Genomic DNA, 16,005 nt, shown 5'->3' with positions numbered 1-16,005 from the left:
CACGCTCCGCCCCCGTCAAAAGGGGCGGGAGTAGTAGACAGATCACGTGATCCAGTGGATGATCTGAAAATATGTGCCGCACTGCCGGGCATCGACCCACCGTGCGTGCTGGCTCGCAGGCGGGCGGAGCAGCGAGGGGCTGCTTGCCCTGGATCGCCCGTAAGATAACCCACTTATCGTCATACTTATGTTGTATGAAATAAACCTGCAGCAGTTCTTCACCCACAATGAAAGTGTCAGTGTAATCCTTGGGTGACGTCTGTGCATGCGTGATGAGTGGAGCGGATGACGGTGCGGTCACTATGCCGCTGCCCGCGTCCCACGCAGAGGGACATCAGCTGGGCAGCCTTCTAGTGGCCGCCCGTTGGAGCCTCCCCCCCCCCTGCTCCGCCTCGCAAGCGAGGCCGTGCCTCGGGGAGGGGAGGCCCCCAATGGATTTGTCTTTGGGAGGCGTGCCAATAGGGTGGGCGAGGCTAGACCCCCCTTTTTAGGCGCCTCACCCCCCCAGAACTTCCTCTGCTTCCTGCGCCGCTCCTCCTGGCCACGCGTATTCCCACCCTTTCCGCTTACCCTGCGCGGCGGAGGCAGCGCGCTATTGGAATGTTTTAATGTTTTTTCTTGCGTTGCAGGTGGAGTTACAGGGCGATCTGGAGGCAGAAGAGTACAGGGGTACCTCTGCGACAGGCGGTGCAGTAAGGGTGCCCGAGCCAAGGTCCGGGAGCCGAAGGAGGTTCTGGGAAGACCGCGACGGCACCCCGTTAGTCCTTCGGGCGGTTGGGGGGCCTGACCAACCGGGGGTGTGCCACAACACGCTCCGCCCCCGTCAAAAGGGGCGGGAGTAGTAGACAGATCACGTGATCCAGTGTATGATCTGAAAATATGTGCCGCACTGCCGGGCATCGACCCACCGTGCGTGCTGGCTCGCCAGGCGGGCGGAGCAGCGAGGGGCTGCTTGCCCTGGATCGCCCGTAAGATAACCCACTTATCGTCATACTTATGTTGTATGAAATAAACCTGCAGCAGTTCTTCACCCACAATGAAAGTGTCAGTGTAATCCTTGGGTGACGTCTGTGCATGCGTGATGAGTGGAGCGGATGACGGTGCGGTCACTATTGGCAGTGCTGGCTAGTGGCTACGAATAGCTGGAGATATTATACGATGGGGTCTAGTCTACTGCGGTCCCTTCTTGACCAAACTGTGTTATCTCCAGCAGATCTCGACTTTGCTCTCCGTAGCTTTGCCCTTCTCTCTGTATACCTCCTAATTTCCTGTGGAAGGAAAGTGCTTTAGAAAAATACCGTGACTGTTAAGTAAAAGCAGCCCAGGCAAAAATATTCAAAACAGCCCGGCTCTTTTTCTCTTTTCATTCACAGATTTGCTCTTTCTCCGCGCGCTCGCTCTCATTCGTTTTGCACGCAGCTGTGAAGCAGATGGAGGCTCTAGCTTGTAGAGTGACCTTTTACCTTCGGAACTGGGCTACAATCTTCCTCCGCCCACGATCCCTCCCTCGCCTCCGCCCACGATCCCTCTCCAGGTCCAGGAAGGGCTCCATTGAAAAAGTTGGCCATTCCCGACCCCGAATAGTGTTTATGTTGAGCGTCAAATAAACATTGTGGGTGCTAAAAACAAGACACCACCCTACGGTTATTCGGACCCCTCCTCCCCCCGGTTATTCAGACTCCCCCCCCCCCCCCCCCCACACACACACCTCGTGCCGCCCCCAGCCCTTGCCCCTGGGCAGAAAGAAGTATGCCACCGTCGGGTAAGCAGAGAGTTGACTTAGTTATCAGGGCTCTCGTGTGGTTAAATTCTGATTCCTTTTCTTTTAAGTCAGTCTAGGGACTTTCACTATTACGTCACCTCGGTGCGAGGAAAGGGGAAGAACGGGTTTGCCTGCGGCTCTAACTTCCCAGAGCACAGCCAGGTCGCCTGAACACAACCTCCCGTGGGGCTGCTGCGGGCGCGAAACTGTAAGGTAAGATGCAATAAAATCTATGTATGTCTATGTTGTGCCGCCCGTCGAACCCTTAGAAAATACACTCTACACATGATCTAGGTGCTGCAGTCCCTTATCTCGCGGTGTATCCTCTTTCCAGACCGAGCTTTCCTTTAAAAACCTAATGCACTCTGGGAGCTGTAGTCTTCGTCCACTTCGGCGTATTCACATGTAAGTTAAGTGTACAATGTTTGATAAACAAGAATCCTTTACTGAAAACCGAGTGTCCAGGTCACATGGAGCCAGTGAGGTGATGACAGCATGGGTGTAGTATTCACACGACGGTTCAACTGTGGAGCACAGAGTGGTTGTGCAGGCGCACTGTGGTGCACTGGCTGTGCACTGGCTGGCCTATTGTGTGCTCCTCCTCTGTTTTGAGTGCAGTCACTCCTCTAAGTAACTGACTTTTATTTGACTTTACCATATAGATGATTCGGAGGTAGAGTGATTCATTCTTGTAACATAAACGACTTTACTATTTAGTTGGTGAGTAATGCATTGGTTGATATGATGCAGGTTTGGTAGTCAGATGACTATGTCCCGAAGAGTATATATACTACAAATAAGAGAGAATATAGGGGGGCTCGTCCTCCTCAAACTATACACAAATTAATAGAGCCCTACTCTACCATACGGACTGTGGAGGCTTCGTTCGTAAGCGAACAAAAACATGCCTATTTATATATGTAGAGCCCTCGCCCACCGGGGTTGCCCCTTGGTGGCATGCTTCATCATTGGGATCCTTCCCGTCCTGCTGTGAAAAGGGGCGTGCTGCTACCATTGAACTATAAGGGAGCTTAGAATAGTATCAAATTATTTGTAGAGGATAGGAGTTAGAGGGGTGGCTCTTTTATTTTAAAAATACCTGGCTGATAGCAACGGTTACATTAATAAATGCTCCAGTTGGTATGATTAGTTGGTATGATTAACAAGCACTGGTAAATGCAATAGATTTCACCAATGTGATTAAGATTTTTTTGTTGTTGTAATTTTTAGCTTGGTGAGCAGGTGTAAAAGTGATATGGTAAACTAATATTTGAACGGGGGCACATAAATGCCAGGCACTATGTTATGTGGGGAGAGAAAGGGATAAATAACGAGAAAATCACAAAAGAAGGAGGGACTGAGGAAGGAAGCAAGATGATGTGTAAGTATTTTAGAAAAAAGAAAGGGAGGGTCAGTGAGTAAGTTCAAAATCAAAGAGAAAAGGAATGTGGGAAATCTGGATAATTAAAAAGAAAGAACAGAAATGTGGAGTTTTGGGTGAATCATGTAAAGGTGTAGGATGAATCATGTAAAGGTGTAGGATGTTCTGCTCACAGCACCTACTCTCTGGGCAGGACAGCTGCAACCAAGAAGAGCCCCTTGCTAGAATCACGAGGAGCAACACTGGGCTGTCAAGTCAAGCAGAAGAAATGGCAAACTAAGATAAAGGGGCATCAGATGTCCAGACATCAGAGTCCTCCGCTTGGCTGCACAGACAAAGCATACAAAAAAGTTGAGGTACAGTGCAGTCAATGGAAGTACAAGCAGACGACGTGCAGTTTAGGAGAGCTACCTCTAATGGAGGTACATAAGCAGTGACATAACAAGTATGGGTGGGAGGGGTGCAGGCTTTGGAGGTAGGACAGTAGGGGTACAACCTAAGCATTGTAGAGATGCTGCCCGCCTTGGTACACAGAGCAGTGGTATAAATAAGCAGAGGCACATGCTGTAATGCTACCGTGTGCAGCGTTACAGCCAGGAGAAGTTCAGGCAGCAGTAAAATATTGGCCCACAAGAGCTGCATGGACGTGCACTCCTTTTCAGGTGGGTGTGTCCATGTGATCAGGGTAAACATGTTGTTGCTCATAGTGCACGAGAGGCAACGACCTCTGCCCTTTGCTGGGTATATATATTTAATTGATTTTTAATACGGATGCTGAAGACCCAGCTAAGACAGAGCACACCTAAAATCGTCCATCCGACCACCCCCTCAAGTCTGTGGCATTATTAAAGATGCAGCTTGAATTAAAAAAAAAACTGCATTTGCAGTGTACTAGGTCTTGCATTTGTGAGGGTTAGAGCTATTGGCGTTGTAAATGACAAATTATTTTACCCATGTTTTTTGGTTTGGAGTGTAGTGCATGTATGAACAGAGACACAGCTGCATCACTGTCTAGAGGACTAAGAATGGGGAATTACCACTGGAAACAGGGACACAGCTGCAGCACTACCTTGAGGACTTAGAATGGAGGAGTTACAGACTGGACCAGAGAAGCAGCTGCAGCACTGTCTAGGGGGCTAAGAATGAGCAATTACCACTGGGAACAGAGACACAGCTGCTGCACTGCCTAGTGGACTTAGAGTGGGGGAGTTACTGACGGGACCAGAGAAACAGCTAGCAGCACTGCCTAGAGGACTAAGAATGAGGAATTGCCACTGTGACCAGAGACACAGCTGCAGCGCTGCCTAGAGGATTTAGAATAGGGGAGGTAACTGACATGATCAGCACTGTCTAGAGGATTTAGAATGAGGAATTACCAACGGGTGTCAAACAGCGTCTCAAGGAAAGACGCTCTCACAATAGCACTCAAACTGCGGGTAAACCGCTTTTGAAGAAGGTACAAACGTTGTAGTTGAGTTTATAACAAGTTTAATTCATGTAACTGATCGTTAGTATGATACGTCTCATACTTTTAAAGATTGATTCAAACAGCGATGAGGTTCGCAGATACATTTTCATTCGTTAGACGAGCAATTTTTTCAGATGTCCCTGATGCATTTCGGGACTCGCCCTTCGTCAGGGGGTTGATTCTACAACAGAAATAAAGGAGGACAATAGGCAAAGGACCAGGATGTAAAACCGTAAAAACATGGTGAAAGGTGATTAGCACGTGATGAGAAACTAGTCTCAATGCTTGAAAAAAATGTCGGTGGTGCTCATATTTAAAGCATGCGAGCGAAAGAAAGTGAGGAACGCGGTTGTAGGTGTGTTAATTAAGAAATGAAACCAATTAATTTCTGTTTCGAAGTTGCGGAAAAAAGTGCTCTAAATTGTGACCGGGTGCACGGAAGGAACAACAGCGCCTTCTTGTTACAACGTGAACTTTTCTGGATAAATAGACTGAACTCAGTTTACCCCTCCGGGCTCAACAAACGTTTTGAATTTAGCTGTCATCTATAATGTGTTACCCACCTCATTCAGTGCTCCTTCACTTCCCTGTTATCACTTGTCTCTACTTCACGTTTCATTTTCTTTTCATTTTTGCTTATGATTTTTTCCGGTTTTACCTTTATTTATCTCCTTACAGTTCATATGCAACGACATATTGATGAAGTAATTACATCACACAATGTCCTTATTAAGTTATACTATATGTACGCATGTCTCTCTATACACATTTTGAGCCACACGATTTGCCAGAATAACGAACCAGAATTGTTTACATCACACATTGTCCGATTTGTTTTCATTTGGTTACTGTGGTTACATCATGCACGATAGTCTTTCTTCACACTCTTTGAGTCACATGACTTGCCCTCGAACGTCACCGTGTTCACCATTTCCGGGTCTACAGGATATAGTTCCGGGGTTTACTGTGTATGTCCCACTACCATTTCGATGAGGCTTTGCACACCGTGTTTCTGGCGATTTTCAGGTACCTCAGACCACCGTTTTTTTGTCACATTTACTGATTAGCGTCTCTTCACTATAACTTGCACTCTGTATTATTCTTGAGCACCTTCCGATCTAACAGTTTCTTCTTTCTTGACATTTAGGTTAATGATTTAAGCATCAACCAACTTTATTCTCACCACGATTCTTAACGTGAACACACGTGTTCACCCTCACCTACCCGTTTGTATTTTTTTCCGAGCACCTACTAACTTTATTCATACCTGCGTTTTTTAACGTGAACACACCTGTTCCCCTCACTAAACTGTTTAAGTTCAAGTTTTCCTTCCGTGCACCCGGTCACAATTTAGAGCACTTTTTTCCGCAACTTCGAAATAGAAATTAATTGGTTTCATTTCTTAATTAACACACCTACAACCGCGTTCCTCACTTTCTTTCGCTCGCATGCTTTAAATATGAGCACCACCGACATTTTTTTCAAGCATTGAGACTAGTTTCTCATCACGTGCTAATCACCTTTCACCATGTTTTTACGGTTTTACATCCTGGACCTTTGCCTATTGTCCTCCTTTATTTCTGTTGTAGAATCATCCCCCTGACGAAGGGCGAGTCCCGAAATGCATCGGGGACATCTGAAAAAATTGCTCGTCTAACGAATGAAAATGTATCTGTGAACCTCATCGCTGTTTGAATCAATCTTTAAAAGTATGAGACGTATCATACTAACGATCAGTTACATGAATTAAACTTGTTATAAACTCAACTACAACGTTTGTACCTTCTTCAAAAGCGGGTTACCCGCAGTTTGAGTGCTATTGTGAGGACGTCTTTCCTTGAGACGCTGTTTGACATTTATTGATTTACACCTCAACGATTAGGAGGTGGTCTCACCAGCACCAAAGATTTTTTACAAGGATTACCAGAAACTACAATTTCCTTCACTTGTGAGTGCAACTGATTCTCAACTTTTGTCTATTCTCCCCTAATCGGCACAGTTTGCACCCGAACAACCCCAAATCATGTCTTACGATGACATTGCTAATCTCACTGCGAATAGAGCAGACACTTTTGGATTTTCAGCTGAAGAAACTAACAGGATATATGCTTTGATCCAGGATCCAGAATGCCTTACCACAAACACTGCTTCGACTCAGTCAATCATCAGACAGCTTTTATTCACAGCAAAACGCGAGATCAACCAGAGATTGCATGCTAGTACCCTGATTCGCTACCATAAAGTTCAACGCATACCTAGAGGACTACGCATTCCACTAAAGTCAACCTTATGCAAAAACAACACGAGATTTACAGACCGTTGGTACGCCATTTTAAACTAATGCTCCCTTGACCTTATTCTCCTCATAGTTGAAGAACTGTCTATTCTACTTGAGGAACTAGAAAAAGAAGTGACGCAACTTAAAAAAGACCTAAGTGAGAAAATCACCCCAGAAGAAATGACTAAAACACTCGATGATATCAACAGTCAACTTGATAAATATCAAAAAGAAATCAATGAAAGAAAATTACGCAAATTTAAAAGAGACACTGTTGATTATAAACTAGGGGAGGTATATACATGGGCTGAAATATATGCCACACGAAGACAACAGAGACCATACAATCGATCTACTGAAGGTGAAACATCTTCATCTGAAGACTCACAAGCGCAACCCCGAAGACCTGCACCTAAACAATCTGGCGGTCCGGTTGACAGTCAACCTTCAACCTCTACGGATATTTCCAATGAATCGATTCCTTTTTTAGGAAGAGGTGCAAATATACGAAACGAACCAGGAGGTCAAAATTTAAGAACAAGGGATACACCCATTGCAAAGTCAACAAGGAGCCAGAAAACCTAGTTATTAACATCTCTCAAAAAATGTTGACACCTCAACAAATTCACACATTACAGAAAGGAACTTCTTTTGTACCTACTTACAACACGAACGATTTGGAAACTCAAATATGTTTGTTCAAGTTCATGCGTAACCTCCGACTTAAACACTTCTTTACCAACGTCATCGAACCATCCACGACTCAGGACAAAGGAACATTAATGGACTTTACGTCCTAAAAGCAAATTTATGGCTCCAACAAGTCACAAAGTTCTGGACACCTTTGAAGTAATCGTAGGAAAAGAGATAACCAACTTATTTCTAGAACAACCATCCAAAACCAGTAACTTGACTTTAAATGAACGCAACATCATCAAACAACTAGCAATGGATAAAGACATTACATTTTGCAAGGCAGATAAAGGAGGAGCTGTTGTAATATTAGACACTTCTTTTTACATAGAAAACGTGGAAGCACACGTGAATGATCAGGACACATATTTAAAATTGGCGACAGATCCTACTAAGGAATTTTTCTCTGTTCTACTGACCATTATCAACAACACCCTACTACAAGGCACCATCAATGATAGAGATAAACGCTTTCTCATTGTAGAAAATCCCAACGTTCCGTATCTATACATGATACCAAAGATTCATAAAAATTTGGAGAAACCACCATTCAGACCTATTGTAAGCACTAGAAATTCCATTCATGAGCCCATTGGTAATTACTTAGACAAACATTTGCAACCTCTTGTCCAAAGTATGTCTACATATTTGAAAGATACCACGGATTTCTTAATTAAACTAAATCACATAAAAGTCCAAGACCACGCTCAACTTCTCCTATGTACCATAGACGTCAAGTCCTTGTATACTTCCATCCCTCATGATCTAGGCATACAGGCTATTGAATCTTTTCTGATCGACACTGACAAGGATGAAGACATGAAAGTCTTTTTACTTGAACTTATGCATTTTACTTTATATTACAGTTATTTCCTTTGGAACAACAACTACTACATTCAACTTTCCGGAACATCTATGGGAAATTGTGCTGCTCCAGCATATGCTAATCTCTTTATGCATCGCTTTGAGCTAGACTACATCTTATCTCAGTAAGCATGGTCAAAAAATCTGTTAATGTTTCATAGGTATATCAATGACATTTTTTTAATTTGGAAAGGCACACAGATGGAACTATTGACACAGATTACATACCTTAACTCAATCAATGAACGTATTCAATTCACTCACGAAATCAACTACAATCACATCACATTTTTGGACGTGGACATTTCTATACACAACAACCAGATAATTACTTCAGTATTTACCAAAACCACCGATCTTAATAATTTATTACACTTTTCAAGTTTTCATCAAAAATCATTGAATAAACATCTCCCATATTCTCAACTTCTGAGGATCAAACGGATTTCATCTACGGAAGAGATTTTTCAGGAACAAAGTTGTCTCCTTATTGACAAATTCATGAAGAGAGCATACCCTGTTCCCATTCTACAAGAAGCTGTAAACAAAGCAAAAACCAAGAATCGCATGGATTTACTACACAAACAAATTCCCAAGACTCTCAATGACTCACGACTGGTCTTTGTATCCAAGTTTACTAAACAAAGTCAAAAAATCAAGAAAACCATTCGAAAATTTTGGCCGTTATTACAATCGGAACCTGATTTCAAAGGGATTTTTGATCAATTGCCTATCTTTGCTTACCAAAGAACACCAAACTTGCAACAACTATTGACCAAGAGCCCTCCCGAATCTGACAAATTGTACAAAGGAACCATTCCCTGTCATAATTGTGGTGGCTGTAATAACATCATCAAGGGTACGACTCTCATGCATCCTTCTAAAGGCACACCAATCAAACTCAAGGTTACGGCTACTTGCGACACCAGCAACGTAGTATATTTACTAAAATGCCCATGTGGACTTCCACATGTGGGTAAAACTGAAAGAAAAATGAAAACAAGGCTCATCGAGCACAAAAGCAATAATCGAACTCAAAATACCAAATCCACAGTTGCAAAACATTTTTTCGAAAATAAACACAATTGTAGCCAATTGAGGTTTTTGATTCTAGAACAAGTCACGATACAACGAGGGAGAGACAACAGCGCCTTCTTGTTACAATGTGAACTTTTCTGGATAAATAGACTGAACTCAGTTTACCCCTCCGGGCTCAACGAACGTTTTGAATTTAGCTGTCATCTATAATGTGTTACCCACTTCATTCAGTGCTCCTTCACATCCCTGTTATCACTTGTCTCTACTACACGTTTCATTTTCTTTTCATTTTTGCTTATGATTTTTTCCGGTTTTACCTTTATTATCTCCTTACAGTTCATGTGCAACGACATATTGATGAAGTAATTACATCACACAATGTCCTTATTAAGTTATACTATATGTACGCATGTCTCTCTATACACATTTTGAGCCACACGATTTGCCAGAATAATGAACCAGAATTGTTTACATCACACATTGTCCGATTTGTTTTCATTTGGTTACTGTGGTTACATCATGCACGATAGTCTTTCTTCACACTCTTTGAGTCACATGACTTGCCCTCGAACGTCACCGTGTTCACCATTTCCGGGTCTACAGGATATAGTTCCAGGGTTTACTGTGTATGTCCCACTACCATTTCGATGAGGCTTTGCACACCGTGTTTCTGGCGATTTTCAGGTACCTCAGACCACCGTTTTTTTGTCACATTTACTGATTAGCGTCTCTTCACTATAACTTGCACTCTGTATTATTCTTGAGCACCTTCCGATCTAACAGTTTCTTCTTTCTTGACATTTAGGTTAATGATTTAAGCATCAACCAACTTTATTCTCACCACGATTCTTAACGTGAACACACGTGTTCACCCTCACCTACCCGTTTGTATTTTTTTCCGAGCACCTACTAACTTTATTCATACCTGCGTTTTTTAACGTGAACACACCTGTTCCCCTCACTAAACTGTTTAAGTTCAAGTTTTCCTTCCGTGCACCCGGTCACAATTTAGAGCACTTTTTTCCGCAACTTCGAAATAGAAATTAATTGGTTTCATTTCTTAATTAACACACCTACAACCGCGTTCCTCACTTTCTTTCGCTCGCATGCTTTAAATATGAGCACCACCGACATTTTTTTCAAGCATTGAGACTAGTTTCTCATCACGTGCTAATCACCTTTCACCATGTTTTTACGGTTTTACATCCTGGACCTTTGCCTATTGTCCTCCTTTATTTCTGTTGTAGAATCATCCCCCTGACGAAGGGCGAGTCCCGAAATGCATCGGGGACATCTGAAAAAATTGCTCGTCTAACGAATGAAAATGTATCTGTGAACCTCATCGCTGTTTGAATCAATCTTTAAAAGTATGAGACGTATCATACTAACGATCAGTTACATGAATTAAACTTGTTATAAACTCAACTACAACGTTTGTACCTTCTTCAAAAGCGGGTTACCCGCAGTTTGAGTGCTATTGTGAGGACGTCTTTCCTTGAGACGCTGTTTGACATTTATTGATTTACACCTCAACGATTAGGAGGTGGTCTCACCAGCACCAAAGATTTTTTACAAGGATTACCAGAAACTACAATTTCCTTCACTTGTGAGTGCAACTGATTCTCAACTTTTGTCTATTCTCCCCTAATCGGCACAGTTTGCACCCGAACAACCCCAAATCATGTCTTACGATGACATTGCTAATCTCACTGCGAATAGAGCAGACACTTTTGGATTTTCAGCTGAAGAAACTAACAGGATATATGCTTTGATCCAGGATCCAGAATGCCTTACCACAAACACTGCTTCGACTCAGTCAATCATCAGACAGCTTTTATTCACAGCAAAACGCGAGATCAACCAGAGATTGCATGCTAGTACCCTGATTCGCTACCATAAAGTTCAACGCATACCTAGAGGACTACGCATTCCACTAAAGTCAACCTTATGCAAAAACAACACGAGATTTACAGACCGTTGGTACGCCATTTTAAACTAATGCTCCCTTGACCTTATTCTCCTCATAGTTGAAGAACTGTCTATTCTACTTGAGGAACTAGAAAAAGAAGTGACGCAACTTAAAAAAGACCTAAGTGAGAAAATCACCCCAGAAGAAATGACTAAAACACTCGATGATATCAACAGTCAACTTGATAAATATCAAAAAGAAATCAATGAAAGAAAATTACGCAAATTTAAAAGAGACACTGTTGATTATAAACTAGGGGAGGTATATACATGGGCTGAAATATATGCCACACGAAGACAACAGAGACCATACAATCGATCTACTGAAGGTGAAACATCTTCATCTGAAGACTCACAAGCGCAACCCCGAAGACCTGCACCTAAACAATCTGGCGGTCCGGTTGACAGTCAACCTTCAACCTCTACGGATATTTCCAATGAATCGATTCCTTTTTTAGGAAGAGGTGCAAATATACGAAACGAACCAGGAGGTCAAAATTTAAGAACAAGGGATACACCCATTGCAAAGTCAACAAGGAGCCAGAAAACCTAGTTATTAACATCTCTCAAAAAATGTTGACACCTCAACAAATTCACACATTACAGAAAGGAACTTCTTTTGTACCTACTTACAACACGAACGATTTGGAAACTCAAATATGTTTGTTCAAGTTCATGCGTAACCTCCGACTTAAACACTTCTTTACCAACGTCATCGAACCATCCACGACTCAGGACAAAGGAACATTAATGGACTTTACGTCCTAAAAGCAAATTTATGGCTCCAACAAGTCACAAAGTTCTGGACACCTTTGAAGTAATCGTAGGAAAAGAGATAACCAACTTATTTCTAGAACAACCATCCAAAACCAGTAACTTGACTTTAAATGAACGCAACATCATCAAACAACTAGCAATGGATAAAGACATTACATTTTGCAAGGCAGATAAAGGAGGAGCTGTTGTAATATTAGACACTTCTTTTTACATAGAAAACGTGGAAGCACACGTGAATGATCAGGACACATATTTAAAATTGGCGACAGATCCTACTAAGGAATTTTTCTCTGTTCTACTGACCATTATCAACAACACCCTACTACAAGGCACCATCAATGATAGAGATAAACGCTTTCTCATTGTAGAAAATCCCAACGTTCCGTATCTATACATGATACCAAAGATTCATAAAAATTTGGAGAAACCACCATTCAGACCTATTGTAAGCACTAGAAATTCCATTCATGAGCCCATTGGTAATTACTTAGACAAACATTTGCAACCTCTTGTCCAAAGTATGTCTACATATTTGAAAGATACCACGGATTTCTTAATTAAACTAAATCACATAAAAGTCCAAGACCACGCTCAACTTCTCCTATGTACCATAGACGTCAAGTCCTTGTATACTTCCATCCCTCATGATCTAGGCATACAGGCTATTGAATCTTTTCTGATCGACACTGACAAGGATGAAGACATGAAAGTCTTTTTACTTGAACTTATGCATTTTACTTTATATTACAGTTATTTCCTTTGGAACAACAACTACTACATTCAACTTTCCGGAACATCTATGGGAAATTGTGCTGCTCCAGCATATGCTAATCTCTTTATGCATCGCTTTGAGCTAGACTACATCTTATCTCAGTAAGCATGGTCAAAAAATCTGTTAATGTTTCATAGGTATATCAATGACATTTTTTTAATTTGGAAAGGCACACAGATGGAACTATTGACACAGATTACATACCTTAACTCAATCAATGAACGTATTCAATTCACTCACGAAATCAACTACAATCACATCACATTTTTGGACGTGGACATTTCTATACACAACAACCAGATAATTACTTCAGTATTTACCAAAACCACCGATCTTAATAATTTATTACACTTTTCAAGTTTTCATCAAAAATCATTGAATAAACATCTCCCATATTCTCAACTTCTGAGGATCAAACGGATTTCATCTACGGAAGAGATTTTTCAGGAACAAAGTTGTCTCCTTATTGACAAATTCATGAAGAGAGCATACCCTGTTCCCATTCTACAAGAAGCTGTAAACAAAGCAAAAACCAAGAATCGCATGGATTTACTACACAAACAAATTCCCAAGACTCTCAATGACTCACGACTGGTCTTTGTATCCAAGTTTACTAAACAAAGTCAAAAAATCAAGAAAACCATTCGAAAATTTTGGCCGTTATTACAATCGGAACCTGATTTCAAAGGGATTTTTGATCAATTGCCTATCTTTGCTTACCAAAGAACACCAAACTTGCAACAACTATTGACCAAGAGCCCTCCCGAATCTGACAAATTGTACAAAGGAACCATTCCCTGTCATAATTGTGGTGGCTGTAATAACATCATCAAGGGTACGACTCTCATGCATCCTTCTAAAGGCACACCAATCAAACTCAAGGTTACGGCTACTTGCGACACCAGCAACGTAGTATATTTACTAAAATGCCCATGTGGACTTCCACATGTGGGTAAAACTGAAAGAAAAATGAAAACAAGGCTCATCGAGCACAAAAGCAATAATCGAACTCAAAATACCAAATCCACAGTTGCAAAACATTTTTTCGAAAATAAACACAATTGTAGCCAATTGAGGTTTTTGATTCTAGAACAAGTCACGATACAACGAGGGAGAGACAACAGCGCCTTCTTGTTACAATGTGAACTTTTCTGGATAAATAGACTGAACTCAGTTTACCCCTCCGGGCTCAACGAACGTTTTGAATTTAGCTGTCATCTATAATGTGTTACCCACTTCATTCAGTGCTCCTTCACATCCCTGTTATCACTTGTCTCTACTACACGTTTCATTTTCTTTTCATTTTTGCTTATGATTTTTTCCGGTTTTACCTTTATTATCTCCTTACAGTTCATGTGCAACGACATATTGATGAAGTAATTACATCACACAATGTCCTTATTAAGTTATACTATATGTACGCATGTCTCTCTATACACATTTTGAGCCACACGATTTGCCAGAATAATGAACCAGAATTGTTTACATCACACATTGTCCGATTTGTTTTCATTTGGTTACTGTGGTTACATCATGCACGATAGTCTTTCTTCACACTCTTTGAGTCACATGACTTGCCCTCGAACGTCACCGTGTTCACCATTTCCGGGTCTACAGGATATAGTTCCAGGGTTTACTGTGTATGTCCCACTACCATTTCGATGAGGCTTTGCACACCGTGTTTCTGGCGATTTTCAGGTACCTCAGACCACCGTTTTTTTGTCACATTTACTGATTAGCGTCTCTTCACTATAACTTGCACTCTGTATTATTCTTGAGCACCTTCCGATCTAACAGTTTCTTCTTTCTTGACATTTAGGTTAATGATTTAAGCATCAACCAACTTTATTCTCACCACGATTCTTAACGTGAACACACGTGTTCCCCTCACCTACCCGTTTGTATTTTTTTCCGAGCACCTACTAACTTTATTCATAGCTGCGTTTTTTAACGTGAACACACCTGTTCCCCTCACTAAACTGTTTAAGTTCAAGTTTTCCTTCCGTGCACCCGGTCACAATTTAGAGCACTTTTTTCCGCAACTTCGAAATAGAAATTAATTGGTTTCATTTCTTAATTAACACACCTACAACCGCGTTCCTCACTTTCTTTCGCTCGCATGCTTTAAATATGAGCACCACCGACATTTTTTTCAAGCATTGAGACTAGTTTCTCATCACGTGCTAATCACCTTTCACCATGTTTTTACGGCTTTACATCCTGGACCTTTGCCTATTGTCCTTTATTTCTGTTGTAGAATCATCCCCCTGACGAAGGACGAGTCCCGAAATGCATCGGGGACATCTGAAAAAATTGCTCGTCTAACGAATGAAAATGTATCTGCGAACCTCATCGCTGTTTGAATCAATCTTTAAAAGTATGAGACGTATCATACTAATGATCAGTTACATGAATTAAACTTGTTATAAACTCAACTACAACGTTTGTACCTTCTTCAAAAGCGGGTTACCCGCAGTTTGAGTGCTATTGTGAGGACGTCTTTCCTTGAGACGCTGTTTGACATTTATTGATTTACACCTCAACGATTAGGAGGTGGTCTCACCAGCACCAAAGATTTTTTACAAGGATTACCAGAAACTACAAATTTCCTTCACTTGTGAGTGCAACTGATTCTCAACTTTTGAATTACCAACGGGACCAGAGTAGCAGCTAGCAACACTGCTGAATACTTAGAATGAGGAATTACCGAAAGGGACCAGAGAGGCAGCAAGCAGCATGCAACGGGACCGGAGTACCAGCTAGCAGCACTGTCTGGTTAATCAGACCACCAGAGAAGCAGCTAGTAGCACTGTCTATTGGACTAAGAATGGGGAATTACCACTGTAAACAGAGACACAGCTGCAGCACTGCCTAGAGGACTTAGAATGAGGAATTACAGATGGAACCAGAGAAGCAGCACAGCACTGTCTAGAGGACTTGGAATGAGGAGTCACTGACAGGAGCAAATAAGCAGTAGCAGCACTGCCTAGAGGACTTAAAATTA

The 16,005-nt window shown here is 41.8% G+C and overlaps 1 protein-coding gene across 1 annotated transcript in view; it reads left to right on the top strand.

Moving 5' to 3' along the window:
- Positions 1-1,514: 1,514 nt before the first annotated feature.
- LOC146809606 (uncharacterized) overlaps positions 1,515-16,005 on the top strand; it is a 226,497-nt gene continuing 212,006 nt past the window's right edge. Inside the window, exon 1 of the mRNA XM_085616450.1 lies at positions 1,515-1,975. The gene's annotated coding sequence lies outside the window, so the exon portion shown is untranslated. The remainder of the gene's footprint in view (positions 1,976-16,005) is intronic.

Source organism: Triturus cristatus, chromosome 7 (assembly GCF_964204655.1).
Source record: "Triturus cristatus chromosome 7, aTriCri1.1, whole genome shotgun sequence".
In the NCBI taxonomy this organism is placed as follows: Eukaryota; Metazoa; Chordata; class Amphibia; order Caudata; family Salamandridae; genus Triturus; species Triturus cristatus.
Note: the sequence above shows the minus strand (reverse complement) of the source record. Positions and strands in the feature narration are given on the sequence as shown.